This window comes from Bombina bombina, chromosome 1 (genome assembly GCF_027579735.1).
Source record: "Bombina bombina isolate aBomBom1 chromosome 1, aBomBom1.pri, whole genome shotgun sequence".
NCBI classification, from domain to species: domain Eukaryota; kingdom Metazoa; phylum Chordata; class Amphibia; order Anura; family Bombinatoridae; genus Bombina; species Bombina bombina.
Genome location: NC_069499.1, coordinates 1,047,183,653 through 1,047,196,459, shown reverse-complemented (window position 1 = coordinate 1,047,196,459; position 12,807 = coordinate 1,047,183,653). Strand labels below are relative to the sequence as shown.

Here is a 12,807-nt window from a genome sequence, read left to right as displayed (position 1 = left end):
AAAAAAAATACTGTCCCTTTTACAAAGGATACCGAGAGAACTAAGCATGTGGAAGTAAATTGGAAATTGTTTAAAACTGCATGCTCTAATCAAGTTTAATTTTACTTTATTGTCCCCTTATGTGGACACTCAAATCAAAATAAAACTTTCATTATACAGATAACATCTGCTGAGCATACGCAAGATTCACACAATATACGTATATGCATTTTATGATTGGCTGATGGCTGTCACATGATACAATTGGAGGGGAATGTCAGAAAGAATTCTACTACTCATTTAAAATTAAAACTAAGTGCTTTTACAATGTCTTTAATATGCAGTTACCGATTATGCTATTTTACTGTGTTTAGTGAAACTTTAAGTGTATCTTCTTCTTACAGTGCTTATCTAATACAAAACTGAAACTCTAGGACACAGGAAGCCATTGCTTTTAGGATGTCTGACTAAATTATATATATATATATATATATATATATATATATATATATATATATATATATATATATATATATATATATATATATATATATATATATATATATATATATATATATATATATATATATATATAAAATATTTTTTTCCCCAACTCCTAAAAAAAAAATGTGTCAACTGTTTAGAAGATTGTAATAGCTGTTTTTAGGCTTTTGTTTTAAAGTAAACAAAACAATGGACTGTAAGTAGAGAAAAATCAGGTGGATTTTTAAAAATGTGTACAAGGATAAAGACAGAAAAACTGAAATGTGCAGTTGCATTTGAATTTTAAATAAAGGCATTTTGCAATATACTTTAATTGGCAAAAATGTACACACATATGTTGTATCTCAGGCATCTTAAGTAGCTACAGACCCCCAAGACCCACTGTTGGAAAGGTAATCGTCTAACCTTTCCAACAGTGTAAGTCTTGGGGGTCTGTAAAAAAAAAAAAAAAAAAAAAAAAAAAAAAAAAATAGAAAATATTAGCACCCAGGTGGGAAAGTGCTTAGCACTCAAAAGGGTTAAACCGCTACTTATACTGAAAATATGAATGTATGCTGATGAAAAGCAATAATTTGTATATCATAGATTGTTTTGTTGGGTGAATTCCCCCGGCGTAATTAGTATTTAATTACACACCCTATATATATATTATGTTATTGTTTTTTGCAATTAAAATAGCTTTTTTGTTTATTAAAACCCAACATGAAGGAACAATTTACCATAAATATAATAACCTGTAGTAAGCATAACAACACATTTGGGACAAATTTAGGGAAAACTAATTTTACAGAACAGAGTCCCCTTATGTCATCATTGATGCAACACACATACCACTCACTGGCAGCTCTCTGATCAGGCATGGTGTCTGAAGCACTTCCTAATGGAAGTATATTGCAAAATTGCTTCTATTTAAAATAGATACACACAAGGATAGCAGCAGCATAAACATGTTTGAGTGCCATTATGTATTCACATGATTAAGGGGTAATACCCCGAAACGTTGTGGACTTTTTTCTTGTGCCATAATAAATTGGTTATAATTTATGCTGCTGCTATCCTTGTGTGCATCTGTTTGGGGGTTTACAGGAACCCTGGCAGCGAGCATTGGGCATTTAAGGGTGCTGGACTTTTGACTGTTTTCTATTTAAAATAGAAAAGCATCCATGCACATTTCAATGTTGCAATTTATATCCTTGAAAAGGGACAGTATACACAAGTTTTCATATAACTGCATGTAATAGACGCTACTGTAATGTAATATGCACAGATAATGATCTAAAAATCCAGTATAAAATCTTTTAAAAACTTACTTAGAAGCTCACAGTTAAAGGGATACTAACCCTACATTTTTTCTTTCATGATTCAGATAGAGCATGCAATTTTAAGCAACTTTCTAATTTACTCCTATTATCAATTTTTCTTTGTTCTTATGTTACCTTGATTCGAAAAAGCAGTAATAAAAGGTTAGGAGCCGGCCCATTTTTAGTTCAGCACCTTGGTAGAGAGCTTGCTGATTGGTTTGCTACATTTAGCCACAAATCGGCAAGTGCTACCCAAGTTCTGAACAAAAAATGGTCAGACTCTAAAGCTTACAGTACTGCTTTTTCAAATCAAGATAGCATGAGAACAAAGAAAAATTGATAATAGGAGTAAATTAGAAAGGTGCTTAAAATCTCATGCTCTATCTGAATCATGAAAGAAAAAAAATTGGGTTTAGTATCCCTTTAAGCACTGTTGAGGTTAGGGCACCCATTGAAAGGGGCTGAGAAAGCAGGAAGAGCAGACAATAGCCCCTACCCTGTATGTAAGGAAACACCCATTACATAAACAGGATCAAGCAGGAATCTGTAGACTTGAGTCTACATCTGATACAGTGTGGTTTGGTTAGAAGTTTAAATGTCAGCACGTTATTAAAAAAAAAAATAAGCAAATCTATACATTGTCACAAAAACACTCACAGATGGGCTATATAAATTGTTCATCTACAAAACATTTATGCAAAGAAAAATCTAGTGTATAATGTCCCTTTAATGTGAGCACGACATTAGTAAAAATGAAACTAATTTTTTTTTTTTTAAGATGCACACATTCTCCACATAATATTTTGACTGCCAGGTGTCATAAAATAGAGTCCACGTAAATGGGAATACAGCACCACTGATAGTGCTCGGTGATAGGGGTTAACTGTAAAAACCCAAAGTAATCAAAAAAATGCAGAGTTCACCAACACCAATATGGTAAAAAATATAATCTTTATTAAAGACCCATATAAAAATAGCAACGTTTTGGGGTTAACCCCTTAATTATGCCATCTGTTACATATGGTTATTGAATTCCTTTTAAACATTCTCTTGTTCGCGCCCAACATTTTTTAGAAGGTACTTTAGCACCACCTAGTGGCGACTTATTTACGTTACATCTCAATACTTTTATAACAAAAAAACTTAGAAAAGGAGGGGTTTGTTAAATCTGTATTCAAACAAAAAGGCAATAGTAAAGACAAATTTTGTGCTGCCGTACAGTCATTTATGGTGATACATTGTTTTAATATGTTGCATATTTTTTGTTATAAAAGTATTAAGATGTAATGTTAATAAATCGCCACTAGGTGGTGCTAAAGGATCTTCTAAGAAATGTTTGGCACGAACAAAAGAATGTTTAAAAGGAATTTAATAACCATATGTAACAGATGGCATGATTAAGGGGTTAACCCCGAAATGTTGCTATTTTTATATAGGTCTTTAATAAAGATTATAATTTTTACCATATTGGTTCTGGTGAATTCGGCATTTTTAGGTGTTATAAAATAGTAGGGTGGGAGGAATATAATACTTTTTTATAACATTTTCTGCTATCCAAAGCACAAATTGCAAAATGTAATATAAATTTGATAATTTGAGCAATAAACATTGGAATATGTTAAAGTGATGGTAAATCCTAAAGTTTTTAAAATGCTAGGATTTACCAGTGCTACAAATAAAGGGGACTTTCAGTCGGAGTATAAAACACCATGCTGAAAGTTCCTTTATTTGCATTGAGTTTATGCCGAGTTGAGTGCCTCCGGCTACACACAGCAAAACTCCTTTTTGTCAATAGCGTCCTCTTAGCCAATAGCATTATGCAGTGGTCACTCAGCTTGGCATAAACTCGCTGCAAATAAATGTACTTTCTGCATTAAAGTGAAAGTCAACCATAGCGTTTTTGAAACAAATAAAGGGCACTTTAATTCACTAAAGGGACAGTATACACTCATTTTCATATAACTGCATTTAATAGACACTACTATAAAGAATAAGATGCACAGATACTGAAATAAAAATCCAGTATAAAATGGTTTAAAAACGTACTTAGAAGCTTTAAGTTTAGCTCTGTTGAAAAGGTAGTTGGAAAGCCCACTGCAAGTGGGAAATAAGACACCCCCCCTTTCTTTTGCATACAAAAAGACCCTTTACAAAAACAGGAGCAAGCTGGAGAAAGTAGCTGACGGTATTCAAATAAAACTTTGGGACTTAGTTAGGAGTCTGAAAATCAGAGCAATGTTCTTTAAAAATAAGCAAAATTATACATTTAAAAAAAAAAAAAAATTATGGGCTTTATAAATAGATCTACAAAACATTTATGCAAAGAAAAAATGAGTGTATAATGGCCCTTTAAGTACAAGATACTTCAAAGTGCCTTTATTCGTTTCAACCATTTACTATTCTTTGCTGCTACAGCAGCCCACGGCAAAAAAATATTTTGCTAAGAGGTGACATTTTCACCTCTTAGCAAATAGCCATGCGGTAATTCCGGTTTGGTGCCCATGGGAGTTGGATCTACCGCACGGCTATTTGCTAAGAGGTGAAAACATCACCTCTTAGCAAAATATTATTTTGGCCGTGGGCTGCCGTAGCAGCTAAGAACGGCAAACGGTTGAAACGAATAAAGGCACTTTCTGCATTTAGTATCTTGCACTTCCTGAATGAAAGTGCCCTTTTTTGTTTCAACAGTCAACCCTATCGTTTCAAAAACATGATGGTTGACTTTAACTTTAAGTCTGTTTAGACATAATGACTGAAAGTTGTCCCTTTTGTTTGTAGTTCTGGTAAATTCTAGCGTTTCACTTTAATTGGTGGCGCACCCATTAAAACGTCCTGATGAGAACACTGATGGGAGATTTGATAGATGGATTTTAGCCCACACAATATTTTTGTCCATGTATAACGTTTGGGAATACATCAAGAGATCATTTTAATTCCAGTTAAAACGTCCTGATGAGAACACTGATGGGAGATTTGATAGATGGATTTTAGCCCACACAATATTTTTGTCCATGTATAACGTTTGGGAATACATCAAGAGATCATTTTAATTACAGTTTACAGATTTTTGACTATTAGTGTGATTAATTGGAAATACATCATGAACCAAAAACCACGTTAAAGGGACAGTGAAAAGGCAATAACTCACTGTCCATGTATGTATTCACAGATAAATCTGCACACAAAAGAGGTTTCAGAAAAGCACTTGGAACTGTAAATGCATAACAGTCCAAGAACAAACCCAGGGAAAATCCTGCAGGAATTTAGGTCTTTTGCCTCTGCGGCTATAGTGACTACTCAAAATCGAGCAATATGCTTTAAGCAGATCTCTGGATAACTTTATTATGAGCCACAGCATTGATATACTTCCGGGGAAGGAGAAAAACAATTTACTGTGTGAAATGGCATAAGCATTAGACATTTCTGCACAATGAATGTGGTTTTAAAATGGCTTAATAAAACCTTCAATAGGGGGATTTAATGGCACAGTAGACAACTTGTTATTACAAGCCATTTATATTATGAAGCTAGAGAATAACATAGCGAAGTCTTAAAGGAACATTAAAGTCAAAATTAAACGTTCATGATTCAGATACAGTATGTAATTTTAAACAACTTTCCATTTACTTCTATTAAATTCTTTTTGTATCATTTGTTGAAAAGAACACCTAGATAGGTTCAGAAGCAGCAATAGACTACTGGGAGTTAGCTTGTAATTGCACATCTTCAGCTCTTTTCATTGTTTCATCAGATGTGTTCAGCTAACTCCCAGAAGTGCATTGCTGCACTGCTAAAGGATACCAAAAGAATGAAGCAAATATGAAAATGCAAACTGAAAGGTTGCTTAAAATGGTATGCTCTCACCTGGAAAAAAACTATAAAGTTATAGCAAGATCAGTGCAGGAATTCATATATATCACAACTTGTCACGGGAAAGTATAGATGACATTCAAGAGGCTTTTAAAGTGATGGTAAATCTGAGTGTTCTGTGCTGCGGCAGCTCGCTAAAGTCAGCGGCTCCAGACACCTACAGCAAAATGCTCTTCTTCAATGAGGCGACGTTTACACCCCTAAACAAGCACAGCTATTGGATTAGAAGAATAGCACTGTGCCATGGACGGCTGGTGCCGCTGACTTTAACTAAATGATGAATTAAACTATTTTATTTTTAGTGATGGTAAATCCTATCATGTTTTTTTTTTAGAAAACCCTTGGATTTGCCATCACTTTAAAGCAGACATCTTCAAACTTGGCCCTCCAGAGGTTTTTGAACTACATTTCCCATGATGCTCAACCAGCATATCAGCTGGCTGAGCATCATGGGAAATGTAGTTCCAAAACCTCGGGGGGGGGGGAGAGTTTGAGGATGTCTGCTTTAAAGGGACATTAAACACTAAATACATGCTAGATAGAATGATGCATTCAAAGAAAAGATTAGTCCATGACTAACATGTAGATGTATTTTTTAAAGTTTCATTAGTTGTTTAAAAAGTGACAAAATAAGTGTAAAGTTTTAGTGTCTATAAAACACTGGGAGCTGCCATGTTGTAACTTGTGTTACCTTCTCTGCTGTGGCCAATTAGGGACCGTTATACATAGGTCACTAGAGTGTGCAGCCAATGGTTGTGCTGGATTTAACAGTGTTCTGCACTTCTATTTCTAACAGGAACTGAAAAGCTCACAATTTCAGAATGGAATTACAGGCAAAGAGGACAAAATAAATAATGAAAGTATATTGCAGAGTTGTTTTATTATATACTATTTCTCATTTTATATTACCATCTCAAAGTGTTTAATATCCCTTTAAATAGGGTGACCATATTGCCGTTTTAAAAAGGGACACATGAAAAAATGTGTCACGGCTGTTTAAAGAAATGTTTTGTATAAGAACCCTGACATGTATTTTTCATGTGTCCCTTCTTAAAGCTGCAATATGGTCAGCCTAGCTTTAAAAGGAACATAAATAGTTTAAGTGGTTTTAAAACATTTACTTTGCAACCATGTATTAAATTACTAATATTTTAGACAAACTATGAAAGCATTCATCATATGTATCTGTAGACAGGGGCGGTGTTCTGTTTAGGGACCGAACTTTTGAAAAGAGCGAACCATGTCACTTCCTGTGACGTTGCATCAGCTGTTGTACACATTTTGCCCCTAATGCGCATGCGTGCCAGCGTCATCACATACCTGGCCGCATACGTCTCTGTGAAACTATTTAGACTTGTGATATTGATAAGCCTTTCTATAGCGCATGCGTAGGATTTTCTATCACAAATGGGGAGGGGGGGGGTTGGTTATGGAACGCTGTTTATTCAACAATATATGTGAATTATGGTGTAAAACCGATATAAATGTAAGGATAGGAAAATGTATACCTATTAAAAAATATTAAAACACATAGTTTGTGTGGATGAAACAAAAATTTAAATAACAACCTATAACCTCAAACGCATAGCGGAACTACAATTGGTGCAGTGACACCAGAGCCCAAGTGCTGGGGGGCGCTACAACAGCCAGTATTATACAAAGGCTAGTGCAGAATATGTACAGTCCTAATTCAGGGGGGAGGGGGGCAGCCTTTTGTTAGTGCAGATCCATGTAACTCGAAAACCATTCACAGAGCAGCGTGCATGGTTACCGAGATACATTTTAAATGAACCAACACATTTTGAACCAGTACCCTCTGCTGAGTAGGTACTACTGTCTGCAGACACCGGGAAATGTGTTATATTAGATACTACTAGCACACTACGGGGCTTTCCACTTCCAAAATATTGCACACCAATCACCCATAAATATGTACATTATATATAAAACATCATTACTTGTGATGTTTCAAAGGCGCGAACAAATCCCGTAACCACGACTGCAACAAACGTCGTGACAAGCACATTGCAAAGAGGGTAATGTTATTTTATTGTCTGCTTCAGCAGATTATCCAGAAATAAAACTTCCATCGCTTCAAATAATTGTTTTCAGAGAGAAAAAATAAGCTACAAATGATGCAATATAATCGACTTATGGTGCTTATGGTTTTACAGAGGTCTCCGTTCGCAAAGCGCAAGGTCAGGCGCAATATAAGCCAAATGATAAAAATGTGCATGTTTCGATGGTACCCGAATTTATACTTTTTCTTTTATGATTAAATATGACTGTTCAATGTCCAACCTCTAATATATGTAACACGCAGCGAAGCACAAAAACAGGCCACCCTGCTAATGTACCGACCACTCGCCGAACTGTACCACGCTTTCCAAAATGGCCGCAGACAACTACATATAAGAAAATGGAGGAGACATATTTTGACGGAGACGAGCTTAAAATTGTGCGAATTCCTGTAAGATTTATTCCTCTTTAACTGTAAATCTCTGTCTAATACGTATATTAAAAATCGATTTCACTAGCCCGACTGCAAGTTCACAACACACAAATCGCCGATAATTATCTATAAAATACACACACACATACTGGATATTTAAGCGCTGTGCGCTGCTTGTTGTAGTGTAACTATTACAAATGTACTTACTTAAATAACCGCACTCACCTTACTTTACTTCGTTTCACGCGCCTGTACGCCTCGAGAATAATCCACCCGTTCAATGCTCTTTGCTATTGAGTACAAAGCAAGGCCAGCACACGCCTTTCACAACCCGGTTACGTCACTAGACCAGTTCGTGTGTAAGTTTGGATACTGTTTTCTGATTGGTCTCTGAAGGTCATGTGGTAAACATTTAGAAAGTCCGCCCCACCGGCCGCCATTTTCACAGGGCATGGTCTATGGTGGTAGTGATAAGTGTTAATATTTGCGGGGTATATGTGGCGCGAAAATTGTTTTAATGGTATGTTTAACTGTAAAAAGTACATTTGTAAAAGAGTAATGTGTTTTTTAGTCAACTATATTAAGAGTGTTTTAAACTGTATTAAATCCTTCAATTTGGGAAGTGTTTTAATACGTCGAAATTAAATGCTTTGGGATGCGCTTTGTTTTAGTAGTCTCTGCTGTAGCTTTATATAAACGCTTGCCTTTTTGGATAATAAAGGCAAAATTAAACTTGAATGATTTTTGCAGAGCACAATGGTTTTTTTTTGGTTTTTTTAGCAACTTTCTAAATGTTTAATTCTCTATCAATTTCTTAAGAGCATACCAAGATCAGGAGGGTGCATGTTATCTTTTTTTTTTTTTTCTTTTTACCGCAGCTGTGTTTGTCACGGTTTATATGTGTAAAGAAAATCCAGCATTTTTTTTAAAAAAAAATGTCTTTTAGTTTATTCCATCAATCTAAAGTAAAAATACCGCATTTTCACTGATATACTTAAACAAATGACAAAATAGAATGCCCATACAATTTAATAAGATTTAAAGTGATGGTCATCTCTCTCCTTTTTAAAATCGGATATGCAATGTTAGTGATATTTTAGATGGAATTTATTCAGTTTTAATGAAGATGCGCTATAATTTACTTTTTAAAAGTGAAAGTCAACCATGGTGTTTTTGAAATGTTAGGGTTGGCTGTGTTGAAAGAAATAAAGGGCACTTTCATTCATGAAGTATGATGCTTCATGCAGAAAGTGCCTTTATTTGTTTTAACCGTTCTTAGCTGCTAGAGCAGCCCATTGTTTTCACCTCTTAGCAAATAGCCGTGCGGTAAATCTGGTCCCATGGGCGCCAAACTGGATTTACTGCATGGCTATTGGCCAAGAGGTGAAAACGTCACCTCTTACCAAAAATATTTGCGAACGGTTGAAATTATTATATGCACTTTCTGCAGGAAGTATCTTATACTTCATGAATGAAAGTTCCCTTTATTTGTTTCAACAGTCAACCCTAGCGTTTCAAAAACACTGTGGTTGACTTTCACTTTAATATAGACATGGAATTCAAATACCCAGCGTTCCGCCGCCAACTTCAAAAGTAAATTTTTCTGTGGGCCAACGGCTTGAATTGTCCAATTAGCAATCTCCCCATATGGCACTTTTGTTGCAGCTAGAGTGCTGATTGGACAACTCAAACTGTTAGCGTACAGTGAAATTGACTTTGGAAGTGCGCGGCGGAGCGATGGGTATTTGAATTTCGTATTTATATTAAAATGTAATTTATAGCACATATAGTTTCATTACAACTGATGAATGAATATTCATCTAAAATTTCATCAACATTCCAGAAATGTTTTTAAAAAGGGGAAAGTTTACCATCACTTTAAAAGTGCTATAATTGAAATGTATCATATATTTTGCTCAAATACAGTATCAAAATTGGAAAGTGAGATTATGTGTAGTGATGCACCGAAATGGAAATTCTGGACCGAATCCGAAAATCCGGGATGCACTTGGCCGAAAGCCGAAACTGATACCGAAAATGTGTTTTTTCAAATTAATTTTTTTTAGTTTTTTTTTTTGCATAATTAGAGCCAATAAAAAAGCCCACACTTTTATTGAAAGTAATACACTAAAATTGGACCAAAATATCTTAAAACAATAATATGCTACACAATAATTTTACCAAGAAAAAAATGCAATTTTCGGCCAAAATGTTTCCTCACTTAAAACAATTATAAATATCAATATACTGTATTCTTCATTTAGTTCTATGTAACAGAATCATATTTAACTGTTTTTTTTTTTTTACCAATTATCCAAATAAAGTATAGTCCTAGAAAACTCATTATATCCAGAACAGTAAGTCAAGTAATAAACTTAAACAGCAGCTCTAGGCTAGCATCAAATTTGAAACATGCTACACAATAATTTTACCGAAAATAACAGGCAAAAAACCCGAAATAGACAAAAAAGCTATTTGCGGCCAAAACTTTCTGCGGCCGAAATTTCGGTGCATCCCTAATTATGTGGGATTATTGCTGCTTTCTATGTAATTACAAGGGTGAAAATAGGATGTAAAGGGGTTAAAAGTGCTATAGCAACAAAACTATGAGACATATCAAATAGATATTTACTAGATATGTTCACCAAATACAGCAGCATATTCTGAAGCTGATATAACGTGGAATAAATTATAGCTGCTTTCTGTGGAATGACAAGGGTAAGTGATAAAATAGAATGCCCATATACTTTAATGGTATGTAAAATTAAAACTGCTATAGCAACAAAACTGTGACATATCACATGGATATTTACCAGATATAGTCCCCAAGTAAAGAAGTTTCTGAATGTGCAATTACATGGGACTATACCTCCTTTCTATTAAATAAGGGTGAATGACAAAGTGGAATGCCCATAGACTTTAATAGGATAAAAAGTATAATTGCTCTAGCAACAAAACTATGAGATATATTACATATATATTTATTAGATATATTCCCCAAGTATCAGATCCTGAAAGCGAGGTTCCTTGGAATTATACCTGCTTTGTATGGAATGACAAGGGTGAATGACAAAATAAAATGCCCATAGACTAATGGAATAGAAAGTTAAAACTGCTGTAGCAACAAATCTATAAGACATATCACAAGGATATTTACTAGATATATTTCCCAAGTACAGTAGCATATTTTGAATGTAAGATTATGAGAAATTATAGATGCTTTCTATTGAGTGACAAGGTTGAATGACAAAGTGGAATGACCTAGACTTTAAAGGGATAGTCAACCCAAAATGGCTTCTAAATCATACCTATAGAGTTTAAAACGTAATATTTTTAAATGTAGCTCAATTTTCAACAATATTGCGTTAGCATGTAAAAAGACTTACTATGTTTGTTTCTGTTGTTAAAAAATGTCCGCCTGCCCCCTCCCCTATTGCATCACAAGTCTTTGCTCGCCTTCACTTTTCTATTCTACACGCTCCTGGCGCATGCACAATGCGACGATTTTTGTCAAGGGGGTACTTTTAAAACTGGAACACAAAAGTAGTATCTGATAAGGGCGGGAGGCCTAGAGAAGAAAAATATAACACCAGAGGGCACACCGTGTCACCTTGTGCTAGTACAGACACCAGATTCTCACTTGACAGCTAAAATCTTAGCCTGATAGGTTACTGGGAGAGTTTATGCACCAGTAATGCCACAAAAGAAAATACAAAGAATGGAGAAGGGCACAATAACTAAAACAATGGGCCATTATCTAAGGCCAGCTGAGCAGACACAAACAGCACAACTAGAAATAACAGAGGAGGGACAGCCCAAAGTGCAGGCCCAAATACACACTACAGGACAAATGCCTACAGACTATAATACAAAGGCAGACCTAAGCCTGCTATCTTTAAAGGAAGATATTAAAGTTGCAATGCATGAAGTGAGGGCATTATATAAAGATCTGCATAAAGATGTCACTACACTCAAAGGGTGACAATGCAGTGGAGGAGCAGAGCACATCATCCGCATTTGAGTTGAAAAAAATGTCTACTAAAGTGTCTTCTCATGAAAATATGATTGATTCCTTAAATGATAAAATTGAGGACTTAGAAAATCGTAGCCGCCGCAATAATTTGAGGATCAGAGGAGTGCCTGAGTCAGTGGCTCCTACGGCTATTGCCGGATACCTACAAGATTTATTTCGCACTATCAAAGGGGCTCCTGGTGCTCCTGATATCCAAATAGAAAGAGCACTTAGGGCCAGACCACCTCCTAAAGCCCCTCCCAGGGATATTTTTGCAAAGCTCCTTCATTTTCCTGACGAAGAGATCCTAAAGAATTCCAGAGCAAAGCAACCTATCGGGCATGCGGGAATCAATATACAAATTTTTAGTGACCTAAGCCCTACTACCTTGCAGAAACGGCGAGCACTGGCTTTCCTTACAACTGCCCTTCAGTCCCACAAAATTCCTTATAGATGGGGGTTCCCAGTGTCCATAATAGCAACAAAGGATAATAAGACTGTAGTTTATAGGAGTGGCAGGCTTCTGGTGGGCGGGTCGGACGTGTAGCAAGTTGGCGCTGCAGCTCTATCCGTGACACCCGCGCTTGTTTCCTCTAGGCGGCTGGGACCCTAAAAATCGCAGAGGACTCTGTTGCAGCCAGGGCGCAAGATTGAGGGGAAGATACCATACCCAGAGCCCCTCTCATCGT

The 12,807-nt window shown here is 35.7% G+C and overlaps 1 protein-coding gene across 2 annotated transcripts in view; it reads right to left on the bottom strand.

Annotated features, from left to right (window-relative positions):
* The window catches only part of LOC128666894 (nuclear receptor coactivator 5), a 56,872-nt gene extending 48,408 nt beyond the window's left edge, over positions 1–8,464 (bottom strand). The window contains exon 1 of one of the 2 annotated variants that reach the window (XM_053721817.1): positions 8,332–8,464. The gene's annotated coding sequence lies outside the window, so the exon portion shown is untranslated. The remainder of the gene's footprint in view (positions 1–8,331) is intronic. The other variant, XM_053721740.1, reaches the window with a different exon arrangement.
* Positions 8,465–12,807: the final 4,343 nt, after the last annotated feature.